Raw genomic sequence first — 21,157 nt, 5'->3', positions numbered from 1 at the left:
ATCTTTATGACCTGTTAGGCAAATCATTCCAGTTGTTAAGCGAATCAAGTGGTCATTAAGCAAATTTCCCATTGACTTTGCTTGTTGGAAGCTGGTTGCAAATGGTAATTACACAATGCTGGATTGTTGCATCCATCATAAATGCACAAGGCTTTCAAGTGCCAAATTTTGATCACATGGTTATCAGGATGCTGTGACAATCATATGTGTGAGGACTAGACAGTTTTTTTCAGTGCTGTTGTAAGTTTGAATAGTCACTAAATGAATTAATGTAAGTCAATACATTGGATACATAATACGTGGCTGATATTTAAAATTCAATACCAGAAACAGTGTTAATGTATAACAGACAGGTATTTGAGTGGCTGCCACAAAGAAGAGTGGGTCAACCTATTTTCCAAAGCGCCAGAAGGCAGGACAAGAAGCAATGGATGGAAATTAATCAAGGAGAGAAGCAACCTAGAACTAGGGAGAAATTTTCTGAGAACAATTAATCAATGGAGCGGCTTTTCTCCAGAAATTGCACAGCCATTTGTCTGAAATAGTATAGTATCTCCTGCTTGAGCAAGGGGATGGACTAGAAGACCTTTGAGGTCCCTTCCAACTCTGTTTATTTTGTTTTGTTCTGTTATTCTGTTAAAAATATACAAGTCCAGCTAAGCTCACTATAATTCCTGTAACCAAATGGTCAGTTTTAGAATTTCAAGGTGTACAAGATGCATGGAAAAAACAAGATGTTTGTGGATAATATGTTTTTGGCTCACACATCTTGGTGATTTAAACTGCAATGCAAATACAGCTTTAGATCAGGATTGGGTAAGCAAACAATCATAGGATTGGAAGAGGCCATGAGACCATCAACTTTAAACTCCTGCTTAATGCAGGAAGGATTAAATTAATCCAGATAGAAATCCAGACAGATGGCTTTCTGGCCTCTACTTGAAGACATTCAGTAAGACCCAACAGTTTTCTGGTCATTAGTTCTACTATTCAAACTGCTCCTAATGTTAGGAGGTTTTCTTCTAACTTTCATTGAGGAGGTACTTCGATGTTTTCCCCAGGTATCACACAACGTATGAGCAAAGCCATGATTTCTGAAGGAACGTTGAGGGAATATTTGATAGAGAACTCAAATCAGAGAATTTAAATCTATCTTATGACTTTTGCTCTTTCATCCTGATTCCAAATATTAGGAAATAATTATAACTGGATTTTAAAGATAATCTTTACACAGCTATTATTGGTCAAAATAATAAAGATCTCAATAAACACATCTCAATAAACGTGGAGTTTCAATTATCCAAGCTTCTTTGAATATTTGATTATAAAATCAGATAGAAGAAATCAGCTCCAAACAACCTTAAGAAGTAATTTTTAGCTATTTCTTATTGAGCTAAATTATTGTCAGTGTTACTGTTTATATATTATATTATATATTATTATTAGTTATTTGGAGTATGTGGAATCCAAAATTAATTGGACATGCAGAGGAAGAAGAGGGATATTCATCAAAACTTTTTTTTGAGGTTCCTTTATCAAATGTAATTGATCAAGTACAATTCTTTTGCACCAAATATTTCTAAGCAAAGTGGTTCAGTGAATAATAAGGATTAACAAAATGGGAACACTATGTAAGATACACCATTCAGTTTTTGATTTTCCCATAGGTTTGGGTTAAGTTGGGTTATTCTTAGCATCAATAAAAATATATCATTATTTGGGATTAAATTGAAAGACACTTGCAATGAAAATCACAAGTAACAACATCCATGTCAAAAGTTTGCAACAATAAACTGTACTTTATAGTTAACTAGATCCGGACAAAAGGTGTAGGGCACAGCAAGGTTATAATTCCATTTTACCTGAACAGTCATCTGTGTTGGGTTGCACAAACCTCTTGTGTCTAAATCTAAGCATTCCTGAGATAGGCCATTTTCATTCTTTGATCAGGAAAATAACACGAAGGGAGAAAGAACACAATGTACTGAACAATAATGAGCAGAAAAGTGCAACTAAGATGATCAAAGGCCTGGAGACTAAAACATATGAAGAATGGCTGCAGGACTTGGGTTTGGCTAGTCTAAAAAGAAGAAGAAATAGGGGTGACATGATAGCAGTGTTCCAGTATTTGAGGGGCTGCCACAAAGAAGAGGAGATCACGTTATTCACCAAAGCACTAGAGGGCAGGACAAGAAACAATGGTTGGAAACTGATCAAAGAGAGAAGCAAGCTGGAATGAAGGAGAAAGTTCCTAACAGTGGGGACAATTAGCCACTGAAACAGCTTGCCTTCTGAAATTGTGGGTGCTCCATCACTGGAGGTTTTGAAGAAGAGACTGGACAGTCACTTATCTGAAATGGTATAGGTTCTCCTGCTTGAGCAGGGGTCCCTTCCAGCTCTATTCTATTCTAGATGGTTCATTATAATGCAAAACTGACACTGCAGATTTCTCCAGTTTGATTCATTGTAGAACACTGAACCTCAATGTATCTGGAGGATGCATGATTGTAGAAAACTGGAGTGGATTACTGAAAATATATAGGATATTTTGATGTACATACAGTATGGTAGTTCATATTTCCATCCAGAATAAAACACCTTCTCTGTGTTTTTGCAGAGTGGTCTATGACTGGTTTCACAAGTCAAAGGATTTGTTTTATGATCAGGAGACCATGTTTATGTAAACAACTCATCAATATGTTGATATGGATGATGCAGATATGGCATTTAATCATGGTTTAAATGTACTGTTTAGTGTATTATGGAGATCCAGCCAATTATGCTTTATTCTATAGACCATGGTTAAAAGTCAAAATTTAGTATGAAGGTTAAAGAGTCATGGCTGACTAAGAATCACTATAATTATCATAAATTTGGGGGAAAGAAAAAAAGGGGGGTTAGAAAGTCTAGTTCAGACCAGAGCCTCTCCTTAGGAGAAGGATTTAATCTTTCTCTCCAGATTACAGTCATTAGTTTAGATCATAAGACTGCACATTTTCAGTGTTCAAAGCTTAGAGTTGCACTTGAATATAGTGCTCGCAAAATTCTGACAGCTGGCATAGACATAACTCTGAAATGCAGTTCATTTTCACATTTTATTCTGAAAACATTTACTCTATGAGCACATTAGAATAAAAATTGCACTCCCTCACAGGAGTTGTCCTTCAGTGCTTAAATACAGGTTATGGATTTATGGTTAAATAAAATATGCAGATTTCTGAAAAGATTGCTGCATTGCCAATAAAATCCACAGGAGGCCCTAGAATAAATCATTTTTTCTCTACAAAGCAGAAAATATAAAGCAGTGAAAAGTAACAAAACTGCAACAAATACCCTGATTGATAGAACAATGGATTAATTTTTTTAAAAGAAGCTTAGCAGTTGTCTAATGTAAAGACACCTTTCTTTTTGTATGGTATTTTTCTAAATTTTAGCATTGCCTTAAGGTTCAAAAGAACCCCACATCTTTCAAAGGAAATTTGGACTTGGATTAAATCATGTTTAAAAAGCAAAGGACATCAAATTATAGATTATAATTATAGATATATAATTTGAAATATCAATGGAAACCATGAAATCTAGTCCTCTACTCAATGCAGGAATTGAAGAGTCACCAACAGAGTTTCAGCTTCTGCTTGAATATTTCTAGTAAAAGTTACGCCACTTCCTTCAGGTATTCTTCTACTCTCAAATTATAATTATAAAATTCTTCCTAATTCAACTTTTCTTTAATTTAAGGCTACTATCTTGTTGTTTGCACTTAGAGAACAGGTATTCATCTTCTTATTTCTGACAGACTTTCTCTATTTCTCCTTGTCTCCAGGATACTCATATTGCTTCAACCACAGGGGAACTGATGATTATCATATTTTTTAAAAATTAAATGAAGGTACAAGGAAGGCTCCATCACTAATTTCATGCATGACTACCACATCACTGACCATAAACTTTCCAATCTTGGTTACTTTTGGAACAGTTTGTCACATGCTTGACAATAGGTAAACATTGTCCAGCTTAGTGTTTTAGAAAATGCTCTAAAACTCATCAGCCATCCCAAGTTCACCAATCAGAAAATGTGACCGGATGAGCTAATTCTATTTATTGTAAGGCTACATTAACAGGATTTTGCAAGTGAGGGGTCATTGGTGATCTCTAAGCTTGCTTGTTTTCTTGCAGACGTTTTATTATAGCATTTCTTCACCCACTCTATTAAAGTTTTTCTCACATACCATTACAACACTAGAGGCTGCTCATATTGCCATTTACTCTTTATATTGGGAAAAGCCCATTTTGTTTCCTCATTTTTCTGTGGGTCTTATGGAAAGAATATTAATAGAGGTAATATAAAAATAATTCAATTCAATTGTGACTGAAATATATTATTTTGATGGGTTTTGAAGGATGATAGAAACTAGCCACAAGAAATGCGAGGTTCTAAATTCTGTGTGGTTAAATGGCAACCTTTGGGGAGCTAGAATGTAGATGATGGGAGAGTCTCTGTTAATGACTTGCGTAGGTGTCTATGTGTGTGTGTCTGTTTAGCTGCCTTAATGTGGGACCCAACCTGAATATATCATCATAATCATCACCATCTGCCTTCTGTCCCAAATATATAGATGGTGCCTACTTTGCTGGAAAGTTTTTAAGACCTGCTCTAATCACAGACTTGGGGTTAATGTGTTTGTGCAGTTCATATCATGATTTATTGTTACATTATGGTTGTTTTTAATCCAGACTATCTGCATTGTTTTAGGTTTTTAACTGTTTTTGCTGTTCTTTTACATTCTCTAAGGCCACCCAGAGACCCATGGAGGGGATGGACACAACCCAAATTTAAATATTATAATCACAATTGGAATTCATAAAATCTAAGGATAATATCCATCCATCCAATAGGCATTTTTTTTCCATTCCACACAATATATGAAGTCTTGAATGAAAGTTCTTACCATATTCTCCACTTGTTTCCAAAGGTTATGCCAAACAATCCTGAAAAGGCAGATGTCTGACTTTGGAAAAGCTTGACCAAGGTAGAAACTGGTTACAAGTACAGTGAGGTTTATGAGCCAACACATTTTCTGAAAGGTAAGTTGGGTTTCAATGTTATTTTGATCAAACTTTAACAACTGTTCTTTATAAAAACATATTTTGGAAAGAGGGTCACAGTGCATGAATTAATTTGCTTCCTCATACATGGCTATATTTTCTGGTGCTTTCTTTATGATAAAGATATTGCTTGAATGGAACAATCATCTTTTACTATTATTTCCTTTTGGAAAAATGCATTTAGGAATTTCGCAAAATTTTAATTCCATCTCAATCAGAGCAAGAATAAGTTAGTTTCTTCTGTATTTTCATACCTGGTTGGTAAGAATTCTTGTCACATTTGCTGATTGCCAGAATAGCTGCCGATGGCAGCATTATGGATTTACAGGATGGGACTTTCTCTTAGTTATCACATTTTAAAGTTGGTCTCTTAACTGTCAACAGTTATCAATTCAATACCTGCAACAATTCTTCCTATCTAATAGTCTGATATATGGGTAGGACTATACATCCATCATTGCTAGTCAATACACATTATACTTTTGCACACTGGAAAGCATCACTTTGGGAAAGCTGACTAAATAAACAACAAATATAGTTGAAACAATATCTGTTTCAAGGGGATATGCCTATAAAAAAATAAACATGGTGCCAAAATCTTATTAATCTACATGATATGAAAAATCTAGAAGACTTTTAAGAATGAGGAAAATTTTTCAGCTACTTCTAAGCTAAACTTTCACAAATTCTCATTTCTCTCCTTTTCCCAGCCTTATTTCTTAGTTAGACTAGCTAGCAGGTTGTTTTATTCTCGTTTTGTGAGTGAACAATCCAGGAAGTGAGGCAGAGATATTTGCAGAAACCTATGAGGTCCAATTGCTACATGTTCTTTATATAAATGCAAGATTTTATCCATATATCTCATCTTACCCTTCCCATCTTTACTACCAAAAGATGATGCAGATATAGAATTTATATCTTATATAAAAAGTAGATAGATAGATAGATAGATAGATAGATAGATAGATAGATAGATAGATAGATAGATAGATAGATAGATAGAAAACAGATAAACAGACAGACAGACATTCCTCAGAGGAAGGAATATGAGGTATTTAATAATTTAATTTAGTAATAAATAAATAAATTTTGTTTCACTTTCACAGCAGTCTTCAAAGGTAGATTAAACAGCCATAAAGTAAGTAGCTTAGAATCACCTAATAAACCTGATCTTAGATTCCAGTTTGAACCCAGGTCCTGAATCAAGGGGAATAACTGCCCCAATGCTTTCATTCCAACCCTAACCTCATCCTGGAGATGGAAGAATGGTTATTCTGCATTAGATTTTGAAAATAAGAGTTTGCAATCTCTTGCCTGGATGAGCAGCTCTTGGTGGATCACTTTGGTGGATCCATTCTGTGTGCCACCTGAAGGACCTTATAAATGCTGTTATCCAACACTCTTTCCCATTTCATCACCACCCAAAACAGTTCTTCCTGTTCCTCCTTGGATAAAATGATTTCTAGGTAAAAGATAAAAAGATCTTATATGTGGGTTGCAAGGCTGATTAAAAAATTAAAAGAGGAAACTCAGTTATTAGATCACTCAGCATATGCATAGAAGCCCAGAGACAACTTTCAAGTGAGGACTTGCTTAATTTCATTTCAGATATTGAGGAAATACCGATATTAATTGTAGTAGTAATTATTATTTAAAAAACACCAACCCAAAATTGCATTCTGGTAGTCCTCAGTTTACAATCGGTCACTTAGTGGCTGTTCAAAATTCCTATAGACCTACCTAGGAGACACTTATGATTCTGATTTGAGATTCTGACAGTTGCCCCTCCTCCGCTTTGGTCATATGACCAAACTTCAAGCATTCAGCAACTGGGTTGCATCTATAATCATTTGCAATATCCCATAGTCAAATGGCTTCATTTTACAACGGTTTTGCTAAAACTGACACTTGTTTCTGGTTTTTCGCAAAATCATATCTATACTGAACTATTGGTTCGCTTAACAACCATCAGTGTTCACTTAACTGCCATAAAAAGATCATAAAATCGGATCAATCACACACGACTGACCTGTTTTACAATGTCAGGGGATTGGGCTAGAAGACCTCCCTTCCAGCTCTATTCTGATTGAGTTACAACTGTCATGGGCAGGTGCCTTTGCCATCGTAACTCATGAGCAAATCCTCACCCTTTGCATGAGTATAAATTATCAATGCATGTACAAAAGAAGAAGAGTTTGGATCACTCAGAAACCACAACTGGTCTAGGATGCAGCAACATGAGCAATGTTGGGCATGCCTCAGTGTACCCATGAGACATTACTAGTCTTTGAACTGTACTGATTGCCAGTCAGTTTCTAAGTGCAACTCGATCAAGTTTATCATCCGTAAAGGCCTTCATGGTATTGGGCCAGGTTATCTGAGGGACTGCTTAGACTCTGTTATAGTTCCTGTTTGTCCAGTAAGATTGGCAGACTGGATGTGCTTCAAGTCCCTTTAATCAAATAATACCATCTGTCAGGACCCAGGGAGCATAATGTCTTTAGCATGGTATTTGCCATCCGGAATAATATCCCGTCCAGAGATATTATGATACGGAGATACAGAGCTGATGAAGTTCTGTTCATCTTTCAAAAACCTTCCTCTTCTACCGGGCCTTCAGATAAGACTTTTGCAGAGCTCTTGCCTCTTTTGACCTCTTTCCTTCAAACGTCAGTGACAATCATGTCTGCAGGGGAGGCATCAAAATCCACATGATGTTATTTATGAACATCATCCCAATTCAAGCCTTGCACAATATCTTTCGGATTTTTACTCTCAGCAAAGATTCCCAATAGGTTAGGCTGAGAAGTAACATCTAGCCTGAAATCACATTGGGAACACACACATACACACACGCACGCACGCACGCACACACACACACGCGCGCGCGCACACACACACACACACACACACACACACACACGGTGAAGGAATGACAACAATTCTTTAATTTCACAACATATAGGCAGATTTAACCATAGTTTCAATTGGGAAAAAGTGGAATCCTAGACCAGGACAAATCCAAAAATGCCAGGGAATTTTTAGAAGCCTGGCACTGTGACAATAGACACATAGACATTAACAACATCTATAGACTATGCGAAAGAGACAATCAACCAGCCAAAAAGAGAAAAAGACTCCAGCACCTCCCCACCAGTAATCAGCACCCAGATCAGCATAGATTAACTCCAAGGTCATCTTCAGACCAACAATCAAGCAAGCAATACCCCCAATCAAGAAACTTCCAAAGAGCCATTAATAAACAGCCCAACCAAAGAATCCCTAAGACCTCCCCCATCTACCACCAGAATATAAACAGACATTAAACAGCACTTCTTTCTATCCATGTTACCTAATTAGGGTAATGAAACATCTGCAAGAAAAGAAACAAGCTCAGAGAGCACCAAGGACCCCTCACACACAAACATTTCTGACAGCAGGATCTTTGAACCAAACCTGTGAATATATTTATTTATTTATTTTGTGTATTTATTTATATCCCAGCCATTATATATCATTATTTTTTATAAACAACTCAAGTGGCTAACTAAGAACACACTTAATAGGGTATGCACACTTTTATCATAATAAAATAAGGACAAACTATCAAAAACATCTTTGAAGGAATAGATGCTGTGCTTTGTTGCTGTGGGATACTTTGCTTGACAGGGAAAGCAGTTTACTAACAAATGAACAAATAAAAAAAGTGAAATTCAATCAATAAGGTCTTGGAGGAAATGGGAAACATTCTTCCTTTGGGATAAGGGTGAGAGATAAGATGGGTAACTTCTGTGATGTTTCCTGCAAATTCATGTAGAATCTTATGATGAGTTTGCAAATTAATATAAATATTAAAGGTAATGAGTGAAGAAAAAAAGGATTTTCAGCAGGAAACATTGTTCTCTTCCAAGATTGTAAACAGAACTTAAGCTTGCCCCCCCCCCCCCTTTTTGCATCATTATAACAACTTTTCTTGTACTGGGTTATAAAACCTAAGATCCATAAAGTTTTTCTGAACTGAAGTGGAAAGAATATGAGAATGTAATTTCATTGTGACCTGTGAAAATTCCTAAGAAAATATGACTCGGTTCCAGTCGTGAACAACCAGTTCTCTGTGTGGATGCCACTTCCGGAAGTCCGTTCAGGGCCTGGGCAACAAGAAATTAGCTACCGGTTCTGCCGAAGTGGTGCGAACTGGCTGGATCCCACCACTGCTCGGTTCTCACTAACATGTTTTGACTTCTCCCCTTTTCTCTTTCTATTATTGTAAACATTCCCTATAGTAGCCTGTCTCTTTTCTTGAACCCTGAAACCAAGAGGGAGCTGATTTGTGGGAGATGTAGTGGGGAAAATAAATCTTCCAATAGAAGTTAAGTCCACACAAACTTCCTGTCCAGCTAACTCCTTCTTTGAAAGGTTTTCCTTTCTCTGAACTAGACAGGCGAGCCGGAAGGTGGCAGATGCTGTCTTGTCTTTACCTTCTCAAAAGTAAATTCCTGCTTGCCTCTGCTGAATCTCACTGACATACTCGGAGCAACACTTTCGCTCACTCAAAAGGACATTGATTCAAAGAAAGCTGTTCCGATTCTTTGTAGAAACATGTGGCATTTCTGCATTCCTGGAAAGCAATAACTGCTGGACAGACAAAATCTCTCTTAGCCCAATCATTTTATTTCCGGTTTCTAACAGAATAAATGTTGGAAGGGACCTTGCAGGTCTTGTAGTCCAACCCCCTGCTCAGGCAGGAAACCCTATACCATTTCAGAGAAATAGTTGTCCAATCTCTTCTTAAAAACCTCCAGTGTTGGAGCGTTCACAACTTCTGGAGGCAAGTCGTTAGGCAGTTCTTAAGTGAATCACACAGCCGTTAAAAGAATCTGGCTTCCTCTATTGAATTTGCTTGTTGAAAGCAAGCTGGGGAGGTCACAAATGGTGATCCTGTGATCCTGGGACACTGCAACTGGCATAAATGCCTACCCCTTTCCAAGTATCTCAGTTCTGATCCTATGATTGTGGAGAAGCCCATGGTCATAAGTGCGAGAACGGGTTATAATTTATTTTTTTTTCAGTGCTGTTGTAATTTCAAATGGTCAGTAAAGGAATAGTTGCAAATCAAGAGGAATACCTGCAACCTCTTTGGTTACTTCCAATTATCAATGCCATATTTATTTATTTATTTTTGTATCCTGCTTATATTATTTTTACAAACAATCATACAACTTTAGATGTAACATTTAAGCAAACTTAGGCTTATCAATATTAGAAATCATAATCAATTCTCTTTGTCTTTAAAAATTGAAGTTATCATACTGTTTAGAATAGAATAGAATAGAATAGAATAGAATAGAATAGAATAGAATAGAATAGAATAGAATAGAAGCTGGAAGGGATCTTGGAGGTTTTCTAGTCCAGCCCCCTGCTCAAGCAGGAGAACCTATACCATTTCAGACAAGTGACTGTCCAGTCTCTTCTTAAAAATCTCCAGTGATGGAGCCCCCACGATTTCTGAAGGCAAGCTGTTCCACTGGTTAATTGTCCTCACTTATAGGAAGTTTCCCCTTAATTCCAGGTTGCTTCTCTCTTTGGTCAGTTTCCAACCATTGTTTCTTGTCCTTCCCTCTGGTGCTTTGGAGAATAGTTTGACCCCATCTTCTTTGTGGCAGCCTCTCAAATACTGGAATATTGCTATCATGTCTCCCCTATTTCTTTTTCTTTTTTAGACTAGTCAAACCCAATTCCTGCAGCTGTTCTTCATATATTTTAATCTTCAGGCCTTTAATCATTTTAGTTGTTCTTCTCTGAAAATTTTCCAAGGTTTCAACATCTTTTTTGTGATATGGTGACCAAAATTGGCTGCAGTATTCCAGGTGTGGTCTTACTAGGCTTTTATAAAGCAGTACTAGTACTTCACCTGATCTTGAACCTGTGCCTCTGTTTATACAACCCAGGATTGTATTAGCGTTTTTGGCTGCTGCTGCACACTGCTGGCTCATAGTCAAGTGATCGTCCGCTAGGACTTCAAGGTCCCTCTCCAGTTATGAATCTCCAGTCAACACTGTATAAATATTATTACATGTCCTCAACCTACAACTACAATTGAGCCCAAAATTTCGGTAGCTAAACAAGGCAGTTGTCAAGTAAGTTGTGTCATATTTTACAACTTTTTTGCCACAGTTGTTAAGCAAATCATCGCAGTTGTTAAATGAATCATGTAATCCTTAAGCAAATCTGTCTTCTCCCATGGACTTTGCGAGTGGGAACCTGGATAGGAAGGTTACAAATGTGATCCCAGGGCAGCACATTTGTCATAAATACTTGCCAGTTGTCAAACACCCAAATTTTGATCACATGATGCTGCTTCCATGGGTCTATGTATGATAAATGATCCTAACTCACTTTTTTTAGTGCTATTATGACTTTAAACAGTCACTAAAGGAACGGTTGTAAGATATACCCACATCATATAATGTACTACCGCTGTTTTAAAATGCTATAATAAAAGAATATAAAAAAATGAAGTCAAGATGGCAATCATAACTTTGCAACTGAAAATGACTCCCTTTATTGTGCATCTGCATTTTGAAAAGCACTGGGGTTTAATTGCATTGTTGTGGGTGCCAGTTTTCCTATTTGACCACACATTAAAGATATCCCTGCTGAACAGATTAATCAAAAATTTGGTAGTCCTCATTTTATGACCACAGCTAGGATCAGTGAAGTAATCTCTACATAAAACGGCAACTGTCCTTACAAACTTAAAATTTCAGTTTTTCTAGTTTCAAAAATCATAAAAGTAAAAACCATAAATTCAAGAACTGGCTTTAAAAAATATGTGCTGGCTTGTAAACCTCATTGTTCTGCTAACTAACTCTCATCTTGGTCAAGCTGTTCCAAAAATCTGGAGGAAGTCGGACAGTCCAATCTTACTGACCTGAATTTTTTTGTGGGTTTTCACTTGAGACAATCTTGCATACTACTGAGAAACCAGCAGAGGGTGTCATAATACCTAGAAAAGACTGCTTGTGTCTTTTTAAATGTAAACTGGCAAAGCAGTTTCTTCCAAGCTTAGACTTTTCTCCCACTGTGCAAAGAGCTGAAGTGTACAGGATCTGAATCTGAAAGATATTCTCCAAAGTCTGTTATAATGCAGGAGGAGGAGGAGGAGGAGGAGGAGGAGGAGGAGGAGGAGGAGGAGGAGTTTAAATGGTAAGCAATGCCAGTTCAACTGGTGGGCAGAAAGGGCTGCAGTTGGGACAACTTGTGATGTCATGCAGTTTGGCCTGGGCATCCTGCTAAAGCAATAGCCTGCTGGCTGCCCAGTTGAATTAAGTATTTAGAATGGAATCTGTGGCTTCTGTGCATAGATAGTCCTCGACTTACAGCAGTTCATTTAGTGACCGTTTAAAGTTACAACAGCTCTGAAAAAAGTGACTCATGACTGTTTTTTGCACTTATGACCGTTGCAGCATCCCTACTCAGTTGCTTGGCAAGGGGTTCATATTTATGATGGTCGCAGTGTCCGAGGGTCACACGATCCTCTTTTGCCACCTTCTGAGAAGCAAAATCAATGGGGAGAGCCAGATTTACTTAACAACCGTGTTACTAACTTATTAACAGGTATTCCTCAGCTTACAATCATTCATTTAGTGACTGTACAAAGTTACAACAGCACTGAAAAAAAATGACTTATGACCATTTTTCACACCTACGACCGTTGCAGCATCCCTGTGATCACATGATGAAAATTCTGATTCTTGGCAACTGGCATCTATTGTAACTTACAACGTACAACCCTGAGTCATGTGGTCTCCATTTATAACTTTCCCAGCTGGCTTTGTATAAGCAAAGTCAGTGGGGGGAACCCAGATTTGCTTAATAACAGCCAGGTTCACTCAACAACGGCAGGGATTCGCTTAATAACCGTGGCAAAAATAGTTTGCAAAATGGGACAAAACTCAGCAATTCTATTGCTTACCAATGAAAATTTTGGGCTCAACTGTGATCGTAAGTTGAGGACTACTTATAACCATTAATATCCCTCCCCCAAATATTCTGATCACAGGACCAGAGAACTTTCACATTTTTTACATTTCCATAATTATATAAACTCTTCCTTTCCCCTTTCTTTCTGGCACAAATTTAGCCTTGCTACTCTCAGAATAAACTGTGAGACGATGCTCCTTTGTGGAAAGGGGTGTCTCTAGAAGAACTTGTGAGTCTTGGGGGAGTTGATAGGAGCAGTAGTTTTGTTTTTTGTAAGAGGGTTTTTAACACCCAGACGGCATAGACGGGTGGTAGATTGGGAAGCAAAATGCTCATTTTGCAGAACGATTTTTTTAAAAATACAGCTGATTTGCAAGTTTGGGAAAGAAGAACAGATTTCAATTATTTAACATGGCTGTGTTTTTATTTCCCTGGGGCAGATGCTTTTGATTTCCCCCCCCCCTCCCTCAGGCACACTTGGCTTGCTCGTGAATATTCAATGCTTCTGAATTTATTTGGAAAAGTCAGACTTTCAAGTTGATTCCACAAACTAAATTGATTGGTCAATTTGTTTCCTTGAAGTGAACGTGTCCACATTGATTCGGCTTAGCTCAGAGATTTTCCTTCCATGCACATAGGCATTTCATTTTGTCTGAATCAGATGGAATCGAATAACATCAGGTCCAGTTTAGAACTAAGGTTGAGATTGAGTTGGACATCCAAATCAAATTTGATGAGTTTTCCGAATTGATTCTAAGTTCTCAACTGGACCCGATTTGTATTTCTTTACTGTCTTTTCTAGATCTGAATTGAAGAACCTGGCATTTTCTCTAATATTTAGTAGAGGAACATCTAATAAAAGATGTTGAGACTTTAGAAGAGAAGAGCAGTAAAGATGAGTAAGGGGCTGGAGGCCAAAACATATAAAGAACAGTTGCTGGAATTGGGTATGTCTAGTTTGATGAAGAGAAGACTGAGCAGTGTTCCAATATCTCAGGGGCTGCCACAGAGAAGAGGGAGTCAGGCTATTCTCCAAAGCATCTTAAGGCAGGACAAGAAGCAATGGATGGAAACTAACCAAAGAGAGAAGCAACCTAGAACAACCTGCCTCCAGAAGTTGTGAATGCTCCAACACTGGAAGTTTTTAAGAAGAGACTGGACAGCCATTTGTCTGAAATGGTATAGGATCTCCTGCCTGAACAGGGGGTTGGACTAGATGACCTCTAAGGCCCCTTCCAACTCTATTATATTTATTTATTTATTTATTTATTTATTCATTCATTCATTCATTCATTCATTCATTCATTCATTCATTCATTCATTCATTTTCTGTAGCCATCCAACTTAACCAAGTGACTGGGTACTTACAATTCTAAAATTATAATTCAAACAGTTTAAAAGTTACTTCTTGTTACTTCTTGACTTAACAATAGATCGTTCCAAGTTACAAAGCCACTGAAAAAAGTGACTTATGACCGTTTTTCACATGACCACTGCAGCATCTCCATGGTTATATGATCAAAATTCAAACACTTGGCAACTGACCCATAGTTATGACAGTTGAAGTGTTTGGGGAGTCACGTGATCACCTATTGTGACCTTCTGACAACCAAAGTCAATGTGAAAGCTAGATTTACTTAATAATCATGTTACTAACATAACAACTGCGGCAATTTACTTAATAACTGTGTCAAGAAAGATCATTAAATGGGACAAAATTTCCTTAACTCTCTCTTTTATCAACAGAAATGTTGGGCTCAATTGTGGTTGTAAGTTGAGGACTACCTGTAAAAAATACTCACAAAATGACTACAAATAGTCAATCAATCAATCAATCAATCAATCAATTAATATATAATAAAACTAATTAATGGGGTCCTTAATATAGCTATGGGCCAGGTATATGCCAAGTTTTTAAAGCCTTATGAAAGGCCAAAAAGATTGGGTCTATTCTAATGCAGAGGGGAGAATATTCCGTAAAGCGAGAGCTATAGCAGAAAAAGTTCCATTACCCAAAAACTCTTTTCTACAAGATTACACCATCAAAATTTGGTGATATCCTTTATTAAAAGGCAGTAAAATGATTTATTAAGTTTTTAGCAGCCTTCATAATATTAAAGAGGGATTCAGCAGGTACCATTAACTTACTGTAGCTAACTTTGGCTGAATTTAAAAGCCAAGATCACTAGGTAATCCCAAACCATAGACAAGATACAAAAGTCTAAAATATCTTGGAATAAATGCTTCTTCCCTTTTCCTATGTTTATGGTGCACCAAAAACTATTTACTTTAAAAAAATAAAAATAAAATGGCAGATATCACGAAACTATATTTAATTTGTTGTGTAGCAATGCTAACTAGACTACAAAATAATAATCTGCAAACTTTTGAGCGAGATCGTTGAGATGAACATGGATTTTTAGTGTTGCTCATAATGCCTTCAACTCAATGTTGATTCCTGGCAATAGCCTGCAATTTTCTTGGCAAGATTTTCAGATATGGGAAAAATGATTAACTTATTTAATTACCCACTCTTTAATAAATAATTATTGAAGGGGGAGGAGAATATTCCAGCTCTGCTACTTCAGGGATCTTATTATGAAACGAGAACTTTCTGCAAACCTCTATAACAGTGTTTTTCAGTTCTGGCAATTTGAAGATGTGTGGACTTCAACTCCCAGTATTGCTGGCTGAAATAATTCTGGAAATTGAAATCCACACATCTTCAAGTTGCCAAGGTTGAGAAACACTGCTCTGTAGTTTTGAAAATATTGAGTGGCTTCCTGCCATAAAACACCTCCTCACATTTGGCTATCATTTCATTTGCTGCTGTGATGCAGAGGCAACAGTCGATTTGGTGAATGGTCATGCAGGACAAAGGTCATCAGAAAAATTAGCACAATCTTGATGCACATAAAAAAAATCTGGATGGAGCGATGATTGCATTACTGAGGTTGCCATCTTGACTCAGAGGAATGCTACAACCTAAGGCTACATTTTGGTCAAATATCTGGGGGTAGCCCCAAAATATACAAATCTTTTTGTAGTCATTTCCGCTTATTTCTTCTTCTATTTTGCCTCCTCAGGTGTTTCTCCAAGAAGATCTCCCTGACTTACTCCAAAAAGTCCATGTGTCCCGGACTCCTGTCTCCAGTATAACTAACTTGTGAGGAAGGACTGACTCTGTTGGAACCTGTCCAAGGAGGAGGAGGAGGAGGAGGAGGAGGAGGAGGAGGAGGAGGAGGAGGAGGAGGAGAAGAAGNAGAAGAAGAAGAAGAAGAAGAAGAAGAAGAAGAAGAAGAAGAAGAAGAAGAAGAAGAAGAAGAAGAAGAAGAAGAAGAAGAAGAAGAAGAAGAAGAAGAAGAAGAAGAAGAAGAAGAAGAAGAAGAAGAAGAAGAAGAAGAAGAAGAAGAAGAAGAAGAAGAAGAAGAAGAAGAAGAAGAAGAAGAAGAGGAGGAGGAGCAAGTATTGTCCTGGGAGGACATTGTCGAGGGCCATTTCAATGGGTCTCACGAATTTGATTTATTCCTTGAGTTATGTGCTTTGCAAGAAGAATCGGATTGGGAGAGTGATAATGATTTCTTTGATACTGGGGATGGTAAACATGGGGATGTCAGTGGGGAAAAGGACCCAGAAACTGAAACTCTGCTTTGTCAACTTGGGGGTTTGGAAACCTGGATTCCACGATAAACTCTTAGAGGATCGAGGAGCAGTAGGAATGGGCAGGTATTTTGGATCTTGCGCATGTACCATAAATAGTGACAAAGAAGAATGGGAGGGACAAGAACACGCTGGCCCCAGACATCCATGCTACCCTGATGACCAAAACTTTTGGTACCAACGCAGATTGAGGGAATGCCAAAAATGCACCACTGTATCGTTATGCAAGGAAGCTCTTGAAGCTCTACTTAGAGGAGCTTGCCCCCTGCGCCCTAGCAAACCTTTGCTGCCCTTACGGACTCAGTGTGGGAAGTTAAATCGCCTAGACAAACTCCCACCAGGGTGGATTGGTCGGTGTGCCTTGTCAATGCCCACAGTGCCCACAATCTCTTCCCGACCTAAGCAAGCCTTGCTAATTGTTCGAATCTGTATCCAGGACAAATGTTTCGAGGGTCCCTTCTGGAATGTAAAACCCTATAACCTTGAATAGAATAGAGCCGGAGGAGACCGTGGAGGTCTTCTAGTCCAGTCCCCTGCTCAAGCAGGAGGACCTATACCATCTCAGACAAGTGAATGTCTAGTCTCTTCTTCAAAACCTCCAGTGATGGAGCACCCATGATTTCTGGAGGCAAGCTGTTCCACTGATTAATTGTCCTCAGTGTTAGGAAGTTTCTCCTTAATTCCAGGTTGCTTCTCTCTTTGATCAGTTTCCAACCATTGTTTCTTGTCCTCTGGTGCTTTGGTGAATAACGTGACCCCCTCTTCTTAGTGGCAACCCCTCAAATACTGGAATACTGCTATCATGTCTCTCCTATTTCTTAATTTGCTGGCACTTGCCAATACACTATCGCCCCTAAGGCTCACTATCGGCCTTCATATTCTCATCTCTATCATCCCTGCTACCCCAGTAGCTATAACCAATGGGAGGACCACATGATTTCCTCTAATAAACCTCAAATACCCCTCAGGATTTGTCAGGCAACTATACGAGCCCTGCATATTGGTATTTGTGGCTCCGAACACCTGGACCACCCTAAATTGATTCCAGTTGACTGTGGGAAAGGGTTCTTGGCCATCAGTACTTTACAGGACTTCACAGAGGCATAGGCAGGAAAATGTGCTATTCAACTGCCCAGGAGAAAAGGAATAGGGGAAGTAACTACTAAATCATGCGATGCCTGTGCCATTACCACCTGTTAAGGCAACAAATTAACTAAAACCCTAGTCTATCACTCCTTCCATGACTGCCAGGGGGCCAAAGGAATCTGCCAGTATAATAACACCCAATATAATATCTGTGTTATGATGGACAAACTATTTGTTCTGATCCAAAAGGACTGCAACATCAATATAGAGTGCAAGTGTTTGCTTATCAAGGTAAAACAAGGGGAGAACATCCTCAATTCATCAAAACAGTCACCTTGGGTTCAAATTTTACTACAAGGTCCTCACCCTCAGAAGCTCAGGTGATGCCTATAAGGCTATCACCTATGGAGGAGGACCAGGCCAGCGTAGCAAAGTCTCATGTGAGTCTCTAAGTTGGCAATGATCCTATTTGATGAACTGTAAATATATTTGGGGGAAATGCCAAGGATTATCAATTAGATCATAAGGGCCCTATCCCTTGTGGTAGTTATGTGTATTGGTATTCCCAGATGAATAAACAGACCCCAGGACCCCCTGTGTATTCCAGGGTATGATTTAACATCTCAGAGGGAATAGCCAGTTCTGATTGTTTAACAGACCCGTGTAATCCTGTCTGCTTGCATTTTAACCAGTCCCCATCGTATACTTGGAATTTGGGTATAGGGATTGATGGAAAAGGCACAGATCCTTATGGTCAGATTGTGATCACAGAGAGAGTCCAATCCAGAGAAACCCACCATTTGTTTCCCTCCTTTTATCAAGAAATCGCCAAAGGTATTGAGATTCCCCAAGTGACTAAGAATCTCTTTATAGATCTGGCTGAGCGAATAGCCAGTTCTTTCAAGGTCACTACTTGTTATGTTTGCGGAGGGACAAACATGGGGGAACAATGGCCATGGGAGGCTAGGGAACTATCTCTAGATAACTTGACTTAAATTAATTTTACCTGGGATGAGAGTAAGTGACCAACTCAATGGACCCCTCAAACCTCTATCACAGGCCACATATGTTTTTCAAGAGAAGGGTCCAGTTTCAATGTACTTGTAGGGACCCACAGGTGTGAGGGAGGATGGTTCTGCAACACCTCCACCTGGTCATGGAATGGTAGTGGTTCTTTTGATAACCTGTATTGGATTTGTGATAACTATGGATATTCCGTTCTCCCATTCCGGTGGCAGGGCTCCTGTGTTTTGGGAACCATCAAGCCTAGTTTCTTCCTTCTCTCCAATCAGCAAGGAGAAAGGTTGGGTGTTCCGGTCTATGAAGAACTGAGCCATCGAACAAAAAGGGCCCTCAAAATAGGGAATTGGAAAGACAACAAATGGCCCCCGGAATGAATAATCCAGGTCTATGGACCTGCCACTTGGGGGCAGAATATGGAATGTACAGTTATAGAATTCCTAACTATATGCTCAGTAGAATTCCTAACTATATGCTCAGTAGAATTCCTAACTATATGTTCTAAAACAAGCTGTTTTAGAGATTATTATCAATAAAACTGCTTCTGCTTTAAGTGTATTGGCCAAAACTAATACTCAGCTTTGAACCACTGTTTATCAAAACCGCTTGGCCCTAGATTACTTGCTGACTAAAGAAGGTGGTGTATGTGAAAAATTTAATTTGACCAACTGTTGTTTACAGATTGACGACCAAGGCAAAGCCATTGAAGAAATCATGGATAGAATGAGAAAGATAGCTCATGTCCCGGTACAGATCTGGGATGGTGTCTCTGATGCTTCCGGATGGTTTAATGGAATTTTTGGTGATTGGAAAAGGCTAGTTTTTCTGATAGTTACTGACATTCAGAGGTTTGTTAATCTTACCCTGTCTAATACCATTAATTTGTAATATTGTTACTCAAATGATCTCTGATTTGACAGTGGTAGCTGCCCGGCCCAATCAGCGTGACAAGTCATTTAAGGTTATGGTATTGACACCTGTACCTGAAGAATATTCCTCCTTAATTCCGAAACCTTTAGGAAGCATCCTAAAGAACAAATGAAAAGGGGGAAAAAATATAAGGATCAAGATACAGAAAGTAAAACTTTCTTGTGGAAAGTGCTTGCAAGAACTCCATCACTGGTAGATAACATAAGCACGAACACAGGAAATGAGTTGATAAAGAGGTGGGCAGACACATGTTGAAAAGGAGGCAGGTTTGGGCAAGTTTAAGCTGGAATTTCATGATAGACATGTACTTCCTTGTTCTGTAACAGCTATAAAAGCTGATGATTTGATACTTGGGGGTGTGTGCCCTGCCAGCTTTGTCTCACCTGCCACTGAGACTGCTCAGACGCACCCAGCTTCGTTCTTGGCCAAAAATAAAGCTTTACTTAGAAAGCCTATGTTTGGTCTTCTTTTGAATCCTAAAGGTCTGAGCATTAGAGAACCTTACACTACAGATACACAGGATGATTTAGGAAGCATGTCAAACATTGTATTTGAAATATGCAATCTTTGGGCTAAACATGGACATTTAAAAATATTATTTTGCTTATCCACTAGAGGGAAGCAGCTTTCTGATATATAACTTCTGAAAGATTTAAAGGAAGGTGGTTTAGATCCAGGAGGGAATTCTACCTGCAAACTGTTTTTTCCTTTTTTAAAACAGATATTTATGTGTCCATATGGGTATTTCTCCATGTATGTGTGTGTCCATACACATGTGCACACACATGCACTTTCTCTGTGTCTGTCTGTCTGTCTGTCTGTCTGTCTCTCTCTCTCTCTCTCTCTTTCTCTCTCTCTCTCTCTCTCTCACACACACACACACAAATATTCCAGAAAATTTCCTTCTCATCCTTACGGGTGCTCTGTGTCTTCCTCAATCTCAGGTTCTCTGCCAGAGTTATGGGATTTTGAAGGTTCTATGAGTTATCCTAGCCAATGTTACTGCACTCCTCTGGATTAAGAGCTCCGGTGTTGTTCTTGGGATCTGTTGGATTCATTCTTCCAGCTTAGGAGTCATAGTCCCAAATGCTCCTACCATCACTATGTTGAAAGAAAAATCTTCAGGTCAAATCCAAGCCAGGAATAAGAAAATGGAGACTGCTTTAGAAAAGAAGTTCCAGTATATTGAGTTGCCAGAAATTTCAGTGACATAGCATGTGTTTCTGGAGTGGCTGACAAAAGGGAGCTGGGAGTGGTGGGTTTTTAATACCTTCTTGGGCTTTTGTGTTTGGAGTTGTTCCTGTTCCTGTGGCATTGTATTTGAGGCTCTTCCTGTTCCTGTGTAATGAACTTTGACCTGAGATTCAATGTG

This window comes from Protobothrops mucrosquamatus, unplaced genomic scaffold (genome assembly GCF_001527695.2).
Source record: "Protobothrops mucrosquamatus isolate PMUCROS unplaced genomic scaffold, P.Mucros_1.0 scaffold59, whole genome shotgun sequence".
In the NCBI taxonomy this organism is placed as follows: Eukaryota; Metazoa; Chordata; class Lepidosauria; order Squamata; family Viperidae; genus Protobothrops; species Protobothrops mucrosquamatus.
This window is presented reverse-complemented; position numbering follows the sequence as displayed.